At 48.6% G+C, this 13,803-nt stretch overlaps 2 long non-coding RNA genes across 2 annotated transcripts; both read right to left on the reverse strand.

Moving 5' to 3' along the window:
* Nucleotides 1–5,854: 5,854 nt before the first annotated feature.
* LOC131273687 (uncharacterized) lies at nucleotides 5,855–9,550 on the reverse strand. The gene is made up of 2 exons (XR_009180968.1): nucleotides 7,911–9,550; nucleotides 5,855–6,599 (listed from the first exon to the last, which is right to left on the reverse strand). It is a non-coding gene; the product is annotated as an uncharacterized lncRNA (long non-coding RNA).
* A 542-nt stretch (nucleotides 9,551–10,092) lies between these two features.
* On the reverse strand, nucleotides 10,093–12,221 carry LOC131273686 (uncharacterized). The gene is made up of 2 exons (XR_009180967.2): nucleotides 12,122–12,221; nucleotides 10,093–10,630 (listed from the first exon to the last, which is right to left on the reverse strand). It is a non-coding gene; the product is annotated as an uncharacterized lncRNA (long non-coding RNA).
* Between the last annotated feature and the right edge of the window lie 1,582 nt (nucleotides 12,222–13,803).

Consider the following 13,803-nt stretch of genomic DNA (forward strand, 5'->3'; position numbering starts at 1 on the left):
ATAAGCACTGGGGACCCATGTGGCAGCCCTCGCAAGTTCCCCTTGTCCATTGGAAAGACCCTGCCACAAATCGTTGGCAAGATCCAGCTCCCCTCCTAGCACAGGGGAAGGGCTTTGCTTGCGTCTTTCCAGATTCTGAGCCGCAGCCGCTCTGGGTTCCTGGGCGTTGCATTCGGCCCGCCACTGACCCATTAGTTCCACCGAACGATCAGCACCCTATGCCTTCGGTGAGAGATAACATTGACAGTGGATACGGCCCAGAGGTCGCCCGTTCACCCGGATCCAGCACCAGCCATCATCAAGGAACGCCCCCTCTTAAAACGTTTCAAACCCTTACCCTGCTCTCTTTACCCCCCTCATGCTGCCCGCTCGCCATGCATGGAGAGCGAGGAATTTTCCCTTCTTTTGTCTCCACAGATGCCGTACTGTCAGAGGATGCCTCTACACAGCCTCACGACCGTTCTCTTCGTCCTGGCTTCCCTCGTTCTCCCAGCCGCCACCAACCCGAGTCACCAGCCCTTCAATTGGACCCTCTCCCTCTGGCAACAAAAAAGACTCCTCGCCTCGAACGTAACCGCCCCAGCCCCCTCTTTCACAACTGATGTCGCCAACCTCACTGGACGCACGAACCTTCCGTCTTATGAGTGGGGGGGACACAACCCCGCTGCCACAGGTTTCTACATGTGCCCATCCTCCGCCAGAGGATGCCATGACCCAACGCACTATTACTGTCCTTCCTGGGGGTGCGAAACCATCGCCCACGGATGGTCCAGCGCCCCTAACAAAGACCCATACCTCACTCTCCAGCGTAATGCTACTCGATGGAACACCATCACACTCACAGTCAAAGACCCCAACTCTGACCTCTGGTTACGAGGCCGCATGTGGGGAGCCCGCCTGTATGCAGTAGGTTACGATTACGGCGCCATTATCACTATAAAAAAGGAGCCAATTCCCACACGTTCCACCCCAGTGGGCCCAAATCAGATTTTCAATCCTCCAAAGGCACAGCCCCCTTCTCTGCCCCGCTCCACCTCGTCCGCTCCTTCGCCCGGTACCCCCCTCGCCACTGCCTCCCTCAGCTCCCACAACCCCAAGCCTCGCTTACCCCCTACTCTGTACCCCAGCCCCCTCATTAATCTGATCAGAGCTTCGTACGCTTCTCTAAACTCCTCTCACCCCAACCTCACCAAAAGCTGTTGGCTCTGCCTGTCCCCCTCTCTTCCTATATATGAACCCGTCGCCACAAACCTCACCTTCAGCGAATCCTCCGAAAATTCTCCTACCGGATGCAACTGGAACACTTCCTCTGTTCCCCTAACCTTCCAATCTGTTTCCTCCACAGGGCGCTGCGTTCATTCCCGCCAAGGTTCCCATCCCCTTATGCACGCCTGCTCTAACTACTCCTCTCCCAGCGCTTCCGCCAAATTCTTAATCCCCCATAACACCTCCCAGTGGCTTTGTACCTCCACGGGATTAACCCCCTGTCTCAACATTGCCACCCTCAACGCCACTAATGAAACCTGTCTGCTTATTTTCCTCGCCCCACGAGTCCTTTTCCATGGAGATGATGAATTCTCTCTCTCTCTTCACGCCCGCCACCTCTCTTTCCACATTCAAAAAAGGGAGCCTGTTACCGCTGTCCTTACCGTCGCCACCCTTTTAGGTCTCGCTGGAGCAGGCACAGGGATCGCCGCCCTTGCCGCCTTGCCAAAGACCAAGCCAATGCAGTGTTCAGCTCCTTTGTACAAGTCCACTACCAACGCCTCGCCACCGCTGAGTCCCCCCCCAGCCGTCCACCTCGCCCCTTCCGCCCGCACCACCTACTCCAGACCGCACACCTATAGCTTCTTGTCTTCCTCCCCTCACTTCTCCCCAACTATTCCTCCCCCTTGGGCGGGGGTTCTGGGACATCACGAGCCCGTTTCGCTGGCAAGGCTTGGCGCCTGGCGCGCGCCGGCGTGCGCCGACCCTAATGGCGGGCACATGCATCCTGGCCAGATGCTATGTTGTCCGCTCACGACCGGCCGGTCCTCGTGGTCTCCCCCCACCCCTCGTCTTATCCCCGTGCCCGTCCCTATAACCTCCTTTTCCTCCTACTCTTCCTCCTAATCCTTGTCTTTTGTTGCTGCGCACGCCGAGCCATTCACACCCACCGTGCGCACCAAAACTTGTTGCTTCAATTTCTTTTTAAAACAAAAGGAACAATTGTTGCCGCCTTTCTCCGCCCCTCCTCCCCTTCCAGCCCCCGTCACCCTTCCCGCCAGTCCCGCCCATATTACCAACCTACAATCTGCCCTCTTCCCCAGTAACTGCTTACGGTGTATTACCAGAGGTCTGCCCCCCCAGCTTTAGCCAATCCGCAGCCACCCCTCCGCCCTGCTCTCCCCTTCATACTCCACCCCCTTCCCTGCCTATATAACTAAGTGTACTTCCGCAATAAAGCAGACCTGTTCTTGCGCTCAAGCGGTCTCCGTGGTTTTTCCTTAACCGCGCGTCCCCCATGCCTGGAGAACCGGTACTCCCTCTTGGGGCACCCCCCGCCAGTGGTTCGGCAGGAGCAAGCCCCCCCCGACTCTTGGGCCTGAGCGAGGACGAAACCCTCTTGCTCAGCTACACTCTTCTCTCCATGGACTTTCTTCTCACCCAGCTCTAGAAGGTCCCTATTTCTGTGAAGAGGAGCATCATTCTCTCAGGCATGCAGGCCTTGGAGTCTCCCCTCCACACCTGGGCAAACTGTTTTGATCAAATCCCAAGTCCTGCTATTGTGTGTGTGTGTGTGTGTGTAAAAAGCCAGTATGTAGTTATTTCTTTTTTGATCCATTGTCACCACCCCACTTCAAGGCCACATGGCCCTGAAGTCAATGATGGCAAAAGCCTCCTAATTCTAGTACCTGTTTTCAGTCCATGCTTCCACCCATTGCTGCCCATCAGATCTAGTCGCTGCCCTATTTCTAATCTTCAGTGTCCCAATGTGGCCCATCTGGTCATGTTCATAAGTGAGGGGTGGCATTCTTGACCGCTGGCATTTGGCTCCCATGTGCCTCTCTAGCCTTTTATCCCACTGTTCCACTACTTGAGTCCTCAAAAATAACAAATAGATCAACTCAGTGTGTCCTATGTATGTCTTAGATTCTTCAGGTTCTGTGTATTTGCTCACAATGGCCATCTCTTCTGGATTGCCCCCAACTTCATTTTATTTGTATTTCCAGATCGACTTCAAATCCAACCTCCACCATGAGACTTCCCAACCACTTTAGCCCACATGGCTCTCCATCTTTGCTTGGAGGAGAGATAGACAGTCTGATGACGTGGTGAACAACACAAACCTAAACTTCTGATAGACCTGGATTCAAATCTCAGTTCTGCCATTTACTTATCAACGGGACCTTGGATCATTTACCTAACCTCATTAAACATTGGATTGCTCATCTGTAACTTGAGGATATTTAGTGCCTACCTCAAAAAGCACTGTGAGGAGTAAATGAGATAATCCTTGTAAAGCAGAGGGGTCAGGCACAGCAAACACTCAGCAACTGTCATGTAATTATTAGTTGCAGATGCCGTTGTTTACCCACCGGTCCTCCTTGACAGGACTGCAGTTCTCAAGCAAACCCCCTCCCACACAGCCATCTTCTTCTGAGGGAGCTCATTTGCTCTCCCACCACAGCTAGATCCTTAATACAATTAGCCAGGGATTGGCAAACTGGCCCAAGGCCTGTGTGTTACATGGTTTGCAAGCGAAGAAAGGCTTTTATGTAATTAAAGGGTTGTAAACAAAACAAAACACAAGGGAATATATGAGTCAGTGAGATTGTATATGACCCCTACAGCTTAAAATATATACCATCTGGCCTTGACAGGAAAAGTTTGTTGACCTCCAGTATAAGCAAATCATTGTAATCTCATTCCCTTTGCTAGAGATTAGATTAGAAGTAGACATGGGATCCAGATCTGGCCAATGAGATGTGAGAGGCGCTTGTCTGTGGGGCTCACACGCTGTCTCTGGACATTGTCACCCAAGAGAGGCTGCTGGAAAGCGCTGCAGCTACCTCACTCCTGCCAGGAGAGCTCCAAAGATGGCGTCATGGATGGCAGAATAGACTCTAAGTAGTCTTAACATTACTGATGTGTCAAGGAACCCCGCAAACTGCTTTTCTGAAATTCTAGTTACTTTGAAAAAACTTCCTTATTTAAGGCGATTCAAGTCACGATAGTCTATCCCTTGTGGTCCAACTATATTGGCTAGGGTAGACTGGGCTGTGCTATGGAAATGATCTCTTAGTGGCTTTATTTTATTTTATTTTTTAGGATGTACCAGAGATTGAACACAGGACCTTGTACGTGCGAAGCAGGTGCTCAACCACCAAGCCACATCCACTCCTCTCTTAATGGCTTTGACACCAGGAAGATTGCTTGCTTACATTAACTATCCAGTGCCGGAAAGCGGATGTGGCTTAAGTGATTGGACTTCTGCCTACCATATGGGAGGACCCGGGTTTGATCCCTGAGGCCTCCTGGTAGAAAAAAAAAAGCATGCCCATGCTGTGGGCCGAGTGCCTGTGTGGCGAGCCAGTGCCCATGCAAGTGAATCACGCAGCAAGATGATGACGCAACAAAACAGAGACGAAGGGGTGAGTGAAGGCAAGGTGCAACAGAAACCAGGAACTGAGGTGGCGCAAGTGACAGGGAACCTCTCTCCACATCAAAGATTCCCAGGCTCTAATCCCAGTGAATCCTAGAGGAGAAAAACGAGAAAAGAAGACAAAAAGAGAAATAGATCCAGGAGATCACACAGCGAATGGACACAGACAGCAAGACAGCAAGGCAGGGGAGAGGGAGGGAAAAATAAAATAAAATAAATAAATACTTATTTAAAAAACATATCCAGTGCAGGTGTGTGGGGCCCTGCACCAAACAGTTGCTAAGGGACCCAGGCTGGTGGGGTTTCCCACAGCTGCTCCATCTTGAACATGAGACCTTCACAGCCACTATGGTAAGGGAAGAGAAGAGCTGAAGAGTCAAGTGACTGTTTCTCTATTAAAGAATGAGTTTCTTGAAGATATAGACCATGTCTTTCCACAGTTTATCCCAGAACCTAACACAGTGACTGGCACAGGTACCGAATCAATGAATGAATAAATGGCTAAATAAGTTATTTTTTTCTCATGTAACAGTCCAGAGGCACTTTCAGGTATTGGGCAGCTCAGGTTGCCAAGGTTATTCAAGGACTCAGATTACTTGTATTATTTTGTTCTGATAAGCTGTAAAGGGCATACTCATCTACATGGTCAAAATTGGTTCACACACACATTGGCTCCATGTCTCATCTTCATTCTGGCTTAAGCATAGGGGAAAAGTCAAAAGAGGAGGGCAAGTGATTTCCTTTTAAGCATGTTCACTCATATTCTGCTGAAGAACACTTAGTTGCATGGCCACATAGCTAGCTGCAAGGGAGGCTGGGAAAGACTCTCTCTAGTTCGGCAAACATAGCACCAGCCAAAACTATATACAAAGCAGTAGGGAAGAGTGAATCTGGGTAGATCACAGCACTTTGCCCAGGGAGAAGAGATATTGGGAAGTGTCTATGAGTTAAAATAATATAGGGGCTTTTAACCATCATGCTACCTTAGCATCTCAGACAGTAGTAATATAAAAACAGTAAGCAACTAGTTTTCTCTGTCATAGAGAGCATGAGAAAAATAAATCTGTAAATAATTATAATAATCAAATAAGGAAATGTTTCTGCTTTAAAGAAATTCAGGGATTACCTGGTTGAAATCCATCAATATATTTTGTTTTTAAAAGTTATCTGTTGGTCTTTCTGTTTATAAACCAAACATGCAGGAAATAGTACAGGCATATCTTGTTTTATTGAGCTTTGCTCTATGGCGCTTTGCAGATATTGCATTTTTTACAACCTGACAGTTTGTGGCAATCCTGCATTGAGCAAGTCTATCAGTGCCATCTTTCCAACATCATATACTCACTTCATGTCTCTGTGTCACATTTTAATTAAGGTATACACAATGGGATTTTTTTTAAACATAATGCTATTGCACACTTAATAGACTACAATGTAGTGTAAATGCAACTTTTATGTGTGCTGGGAAATCAAAGAATTTGTGTAACTCACTTTATTGTGATATTTGCTTTAAAGTGGTGGTCTGGAAACAAACATGCAATATCTCCGAGATTTGCCTGTATTTAGAAAGGGAGAGCCCTTTAATCCCCAATAAATCTGGTCCAGTGACTAAATAGCCTCTGTTCTTTCATGACTCACATTTATATTGTTAACCTTGACCTCTTTCTGATGCTTCAGACTTTAAGTGGCCACTTGACATCTTCATCTAAATATACAATGAAAATATAAAGCATAATATTCCAAAACAGAACTCTTGATTTCCCTAGCTCACCCGCCCAAGCCTGACCCCCTCTGTCCTGCCACCGTAGTGTTCCCCAACTGGGGACATGTCTCAACCCGACTGGAGGAGTGAACGACCTATGAGCCAACAGGCAGGGAAAGACTGAGGAACCGTCACCGATTTGAAACTCAGAGGAAATAACAACAAATGTAATGCAGAATCTTGGACCGTATCCTGGAACAGAAAAAAGGACATTAGTGGAAACACTGGTGGAATTCAAATAAAGTCTATAGTGTAATTACTGATATTGTACCCACATTAAGTTTTTGACTTTGTAAGTTGCTAATATTGGGGAGGCAGGGGCACAATTCTCATCTCTCACCTCCTCTGTGGGCTTCCCTTACAACTCGCTTTTCAGACAGTAGGCAGGTCCTCTTTCTAAGACGTGGGCTGCTTAAAACACGCCCGTGGCTCCCCCTACTACATTTAGAATAAAGCCCGAAGTCCAGATCGAGTAGTCAGCCTACACGATCTGGTCCCTGCCTACCTCTCCAACCTCACTTTCCACCACTAGAACCTCAGGTTCTACACTTGGCCTTGTCATGGTTCCCCAAACTAACCAACTTTTTTCTGCTTCTGGACTTTGGCTTTTGCTTCTTCCTCTACCTGGAGCATTCCCTCCTGGCTTTTTTCTTCCTTGAACTCCTAGTTCAAATGTCACCTCCTCAAAGAGGCCTTTCTTCAAACTCTGTAAACAAAGTAGCTCCCAACCCCATCAGCACCCTCCATTCTTTTTTTTTTTTCAAACAGTTTTGTTAAGACGTAATTAACTTACCATACAAATCCATTTAAAGTGCACAATTGAGTGGTTTTTCAGTATGCTCATAGAGCGGTGCATGATCACCCCAATCAATTTTAGAACACTCCATGATCCCCAAAAGAAACCTGTCTCCATTTCCACCCAAGCCCCCCAGTCCTAGGCAACCACCAGTCTACTTTCTGTTTCTAAGGAAGAAATGACCTATTCTGATCATTTCATGTAAATGGAATCATACGCTCTGTTGTCCTATGTGACTGCTTCTTTTGCTTAGCATAAGGTTTTCGAGGTTCAGCCATGCTGTAGCATTTATCAGCACTGCATTTCCCTTTGCTGCCATATGATGTTCCATTGCATGGATATAGCACATTTCCTTTGATGGGTGTTTGGGTTTTAGCCCCATAAAGGAGTTGACTGCTCATGGGGCAGGTCCCAATGCCTGGCACCTCTGGAAGTCAAGCAGATATCATGTGACCCAAAGCCCCACCCTAACTCACATTGTTAAACTGTCTGGCATGATCCAAGGCTCCCAGGAAGACAAAAACACTCCTATCAGCCATGACTTTCCATGGGTTCAGAGACTACCTCCCAGAAGCCAAGGGGAAAGGCCACACCTTACTTTGGGCAAGGCTAACTTCTTTCTACACAGCATGTATGAACACTCTTACTTTTCAGAGTCTCTACCTGCTCTGAATTAGAGGAAAAAGATGTCAGACCTTGGTGCTTACCTTCCCTTGGACTTAGATTTCTTTATATCTGGCAGCTAGAGCTCCTGGCAGCTGGAACAGTGCTGGCATCTCAGAGGCACTCAGTAAATATTTGTTGAATGGATGAAGTATGACTGGCCGAATGAATGAATATTTTTTTGAAGCTGTGATTTGAGATGTGGTCATTCTCTTGGACTTTGTTCATTCTGGTGGGTTTCAGAGAGGGTAGTGATGCAAACGTGTACTTTGTCCTCACTCTGGAAGGGAAATCCTCCCCTAGAGTCATCTGCCAAAGGTCACCCCCTGCTGAGGGCAGAGATGGAGTCAAAACCCAGGTTTCTCAACTTTTGTTTTGTTTTTTTTTAAACCACAAGGAATTCTTTTTTTTTTTTAAAGATTTTTTAAAAAATTTCTCTCCCCTTCCCCCCCCCACCCCAGTTGTCTGCTCTCTGTGTCCATTCAATGTGTGTTCTTTTGTGACCACTTCTATCCTTATCAGCGGCATCGGGAATCTGTGTTTCTTTTTGTTGCATCATCTTGCTGTGTCAGCTCTCCTTGTGTGCAGTGCCACTCCTGGGCAGGCTGCACTTTCTTTCGCACTGAGCAGCTCTCCGTATGGGGCGCACTCCTTGCACATGGGGCTTCCCTACGTGGGGGGCACCCCTGTGTGGCAGGGCACTCCTTGCACACATCAGCACTGCGCATGGGCCAGGTCCACAGAGGTCATGGAGGCCTGGGGTTTGAACTGCAGACCTCCCATGTGGTAGGCGGATGCCCTATCCATTGGGCCAAGTCCACTTCCCCATTTCTCAACTTTTAAAACTTCTCCTAGTCAAGTGCTTTAGCTCCTTTTTCTCTTACAAAAATGACAAGGAAACTTTAATGAGTTTTGTTACTAACAAGTGACATGCCCTCATTTGGGGCATCATACAGCTGCCCCACCTGCTTTGAGGTGATGGTGTTTATGAGCCAGAAATTCATCAGTCTGAGGGTTGGGAAAAGAATAAAACTGCTAAGGACATGGATACTGATTGTACTTTTGAACAACTGGGAATTCCCTGTTCTTGTGTGTATTTTGAAGCGTGATTGCCCAAATGAAACTCTTCCATGTTCCTGGAGCATTATGATTTAAAAAGACAAGTTCCAGGGAAATGGATGTGGCTCAACCAATTGGGCTCTCGTCTACCATATAGGAGGTCCAGGGTTTGATGCCCAGGACCTCCTGGTGAGGGCGAGCTGGCTCATGCAGCAAGCTGGCCCATGCAGAATGTGGAGTGCCGGCCCAGCAGGAATGTGGCCCCGCGCAGGAGTGCTGCCCTGCATGGGATTACCGCCTTGCGCAGGAAAGCCGCCCCGCACAGGAGTGCCAGCCAACGCAGAGAGCTGGCACCACAAGATGATGCTACAAGAGACACAGAGGAGAGGAAATAAGAAGACACAGCAGAACAGGGGAGCTGAGGTGGCGCAAGAGAGTAATTGTCTCTCTCCCACTCTGGAAGGTCTCCAGATCAGTTCCCAGAGCCACCGAATGAGAACACAAGCAGACACAGAACACACAGCAAATGGACACAGAGAGCAGACGATGGGGGGAATAGGGTGGGGGTAGGGGAGAGAAATAAAAAATAAAAAATAAAAAAAAGAGATAAGTTTCAATCCAGGGAGGTTTGGGGACTGGATGAGAAGCCAAGGTCTGGGGGGGGGGGGAAACATTTTCTTCTAATGTGGTGTCTTTTCATCAGACCTTTAAGACTGTAATGAAAAGATGGTAACAGCAAGTCCAAGGGCCCAGAACAATTGGTGGTAAAATTGTGCCCTTTACCTGGGCTTGCTCCGCAGCAAACATCAGTGCTGCCCCTGGTTCCTGCCACACTTCTGACCCAGGTGTTACTGCAAGACTAATATTTACTGAGCACTTTCTGTATGCCAGGCAAGGTTCTAAATGCCTCACACATTCGGAACCATTTAATCCTCCAGCCACCTATGGTGGAGGCACTCTAATTATCATCAGCCCTGCTGGCAAACCTGAGGCACAGAGAGGTTAAGTAACTTGCCCAAGTTTGCCCAGCTGGTAAGTGGTTCTAGAATTCAAATGCCAGAAGTTTAGCTCCAACTCATTACTCACTGTGATACCAGTGAAATTAAATTAATACGAACTTTAAGGATGTATTTGCTTTCCATTGCTGCAGAACAAATTACCACAAAATTAGGAGCTTAACACAACACAAATGTATTGTCTCACAGATTCCATAAGTCAGAAGTCTGGCTATAGCTCGTCTTGGATCCTCTGCTCAGAGTTTCGCCAGGCTGAAGCCGAGCTGTCAGCATCCAGGTCCTCAGCAGTTTCATCAGGGTCCTCTTCCAAGCTCGCTGGTTCTTGGCGGAATTCAGGTCCTTGGGGTTGGAGGACTGAGACCCTCAGCTCACAGGGGCCACCCACCATTCCCTGCCCCATGGCCTCTCTGCAAAATGACAGGTGCTTCTTCAAGGGCAACAAGAGAGCATCTCTGCTGCTTCATATCTCTCGCTTCCATTTCTGACCTCTACACCCTCTTTTTTTTTAAAGATTTATTATTTATTTCCCCCTTTGCAGCTTGCTTGCTGTCTGCTCTCTGTGTCCTCCATTCACTGCATGTTCTTCTGTGTCTGCTTGTCTCCCTTTGTTGCATCATCTTGCTGTGCCAGCTGTCCACAGGCGCGGGCCGTCAGTTCTCCACGGGCCAGCTTGCCTTCACAAGGAGGCCCTGGGACACAAAGCCATATGGTAGATGGGAGCCCGACTGATTGAGCCACAGCTGCCTCCCTCTACCCCCTCTTTTAAAGGGGTTGCCTGATTAGGTCAGGGCCACCCAAGATTATCTTCCTTTTGATGAACTTAAAGTCAGTTGATAAGAGACCTTAATTAATCTGAAAAATCGCTTCACCTTTGCCATATAAAATAACTACTCACACTCAAAGAGTGGCAATTATACAGTGTGTATATCCTGGGGGAGGGATGGGGATCCTGAGGGTCAGATTAGAATTCTGTCAACCACAAAAGATAACACTGAAGAGGAAAATGTCATAAAAGAGTAAGGATGGAAGGAGAGAGATCCTAGCAGAGGAGCGACCTCTACATGTAGGTGTGTGAGCCTCGGCTCTCTTTTTTAAGCACCAGCTGGCAGAGCAGTTCCTTGTTCATCCCACCACTGCACTGCCCTGTGACCAAAGCGCCATCAACAAACCCAAATGCACCACCTGCTTAAAAAACCTTTTGCATTTTCCCCTTGATCCACATGTTCCGCCTCACTTCTACCTTTACTGAGTTCAGCCCAAGTCATATAGCTTTCCCAGCCACGGCTGCCAGGGCTTGGCTTTAGATGTCCCACTGTGGGGTGTCATTAAAAGCTGGTTAAGGACACCAGGGTAACTGAGACTCATGAGGTCACTGCTATCTGGCTGCCAGGATGAGCTGTCCAGGCCAGGCCTGTGGTGGTGGTGGTGGTGAGGGGAGGGGGCTGTGTGACCTTAGCCAGGGCCCCTGTCTCTGGGCCAGGTGACTTCAATACTCTGGGCAGATCCGTGCCTGCCCTGTGACACAGCCACTCACAATTCCATTGATTTGGGTCGGCATGGTGAGTTTCCAGAAACAGTGGGTTCTGGAAATGTTTTTCTCTAGGTTTAATTGTCCTTTCATGTTCTCCTGTGACTTTTCTTCTCTTTTGACCCACCAGTGAGCCTGCCTTGATTTCTATGATCAGGAATGTGGCTGAGTCAATGCAGTTCCTAGTGCCTGAATTGACACATTCTCTCTAGAAGTTATTTTAATAGAATGGATACCGCAGTCACAGGGATGTCAACTCTGCACAATTTTAAAGAACAGTGGCCACTGTGTCTAGCTCAAAGGTTTCCCCTTAAAGGATTCAAAATGCCTGATACAGTGGTTAAAAGCTACAAAGAGTTTAAACCAACTCTTTGGTCCTCACGACTGCCCTCCTTCTGACACCAGTGGCAAGTTTTGGGGTTCCCAAAACCACCCTGAGTTTGAGAATTTGCTGGAAGGACTTTCAGAACTGGCTAAAGGCTATTACCCACACCCTGCCGTTTATCAGATTAAGATCAGCCAGGGGAAGAAGCACGCGGGGCAGAGTCCACCCAATGTGGAGCCTCCAGTGACCGGGACAGAACCCTCCCCTTCCCCACCCCCAGTTCATCGCTCACAGCAACGTCTGAGACCTCCCAGAGCCTCTCCGCACCTCTCCCAGATGTCACCCTGCAGCCAGCCGTGGAAACTGGAAACCGAAAGGCAGAGTGTGACGTCATCCCTACCCACAAGCCCCAGGTCCGCCCGGGCCATCCCGTCAGCTCCCGGGGCCTGCAAATCCGGGACTTGTTCCACCTCTGCGAAAGAGAGGCAGCTGTGCTGCCTGGAAGAACAGGTGGAGGAAAAGAAGGGGGAGCTAGAAAGAAAGCGGAAGACCCTGAGCAGACGGGGCTGCAGAGAAGCTGGACCAGCTCAGGAGGGTGCGCTTCCCCTCCGTGAACAGCCGACAGCAGCAGGCTGCCTTTCATCAGTGCCCAGGACACGGGCATCCTACAAGTGGAGGAGGGCGAGGAGAGTGGACAGGACCTGCTGCCCCGGCCCCGTCCATCGCCGGCATCTTTGCCAAGCAGTCCCACGTGGAGCAGATAACCTGAAAATTCAGGCCGAATTCTGAAGGCAAATTTGAGCAGTCTCCATGGCAACGACAACACAGCCAGTGAATTGGTGTCTTCATATCACCTGCAAGAAGATGACCCCATACAGTTAGAGTGGAGGCTTCATCCTAGAGGGAGAGGCACCAGACACACCGGCCCCCGGGAGAGCGTCACACGGCTTCGTAGGGGGTGATAATTTATTTGGCTCCAGAGCGGAAGGTCCCTGAAGAAGATGTGGGGTGTGGCCTGAACACATATGTGGGTTCAGGATTGTTACGCAGATCATATAAAAGGCTTTTGTTTTTAAGGCTGAGGATTTTTAATATATATTTTTTAAAAGCTGGTTAAGAGCAATAAGTGAAGGTAAGACCTGTGGTATACGGAGAGGAGGCAAAGAGAAAAAATCAACAGGATGTGTCCTCTCGGCCCATTCTCGAGAGTCTCCTGTGGGAGCTACGGGCTCTTAGACTGGTGCTCTTGGAGGGCCACGTTACTCAAACCGTGCTTCTCTTGCTAGTTCCCTTGGCCCCCTCCCCCTCCTCTTTTGTCCCCTCCCAGTGTTTACCAGTCATCATTCTTGTCAATCTGGAGGTAGAATGAGAATTTGCTGTGGCCGGGGCAGCAGAACAACCCTCTCCATGTGACAGGGCAGAGTCACAAGTTACATTTCCTTTGGAGGCAAAACTTCATAGGGGTGAAAGTGTATTCAGCAGCCACCGGGCTGTGGAAGAGCTGTTTTCGTTTTGTTTTTTGTTTATCTTAAGAGAGAGCGGGGTCTTTGGTGTTATTTGATAAGACCAGAAGGGCTAAAAAGAAAGCCAGGGAGAAATTTCATGGATGAGTCAGAACTCTTCTTTGTTGAAAAACGCCCTGCCAGGGAAGCATCCTGAATGAGAGTATAGGGAGAGTCTGCAAGTGATTTAGGGTAAAATATGGTGTTCTTGACGGCCCTACCCTGCTCTCCAGCTGTTAGAGTTTCCCGGTTACTAAAACAAATATCACACAGGGGGTTTACTTGTGGAGATTTATTGGCTCTTTGGTTTTGAGGCTAGAAGTCCAATGGGATACCAGCAAGGTGATGCTTTCTCCCTGCAGATTGTGGCGTTATAGGGCTGGCTGGCGACTGGCAATCCTTGGCCTTTGGCTTTTCCGTCACGTGGCAATGCACGTGGAGGCCTCTCATGGCTTCTCTAGTTCTGTTGACTTCAGTTTTTTCCTGTGGCTTTTCTCCCTATATCTG

The sequence above is a fragment of the Dasypus novemcinctus genome, chromosome 16 (genome assembly GCF_030445035.2).
Source record: "Dasypus novemcinctus isolate mDasNov1 chromosome 16, mDasNov1.1.hap2, whole genome shotgun sequence".
Classification (NCBI taxonomy): domain Eukaryota; kingdom Metazoa; phylum Chordata; class Mammalia; order Cingulata; family Dasypodidae; genus Dasypus; species Dasypus novemcinctus.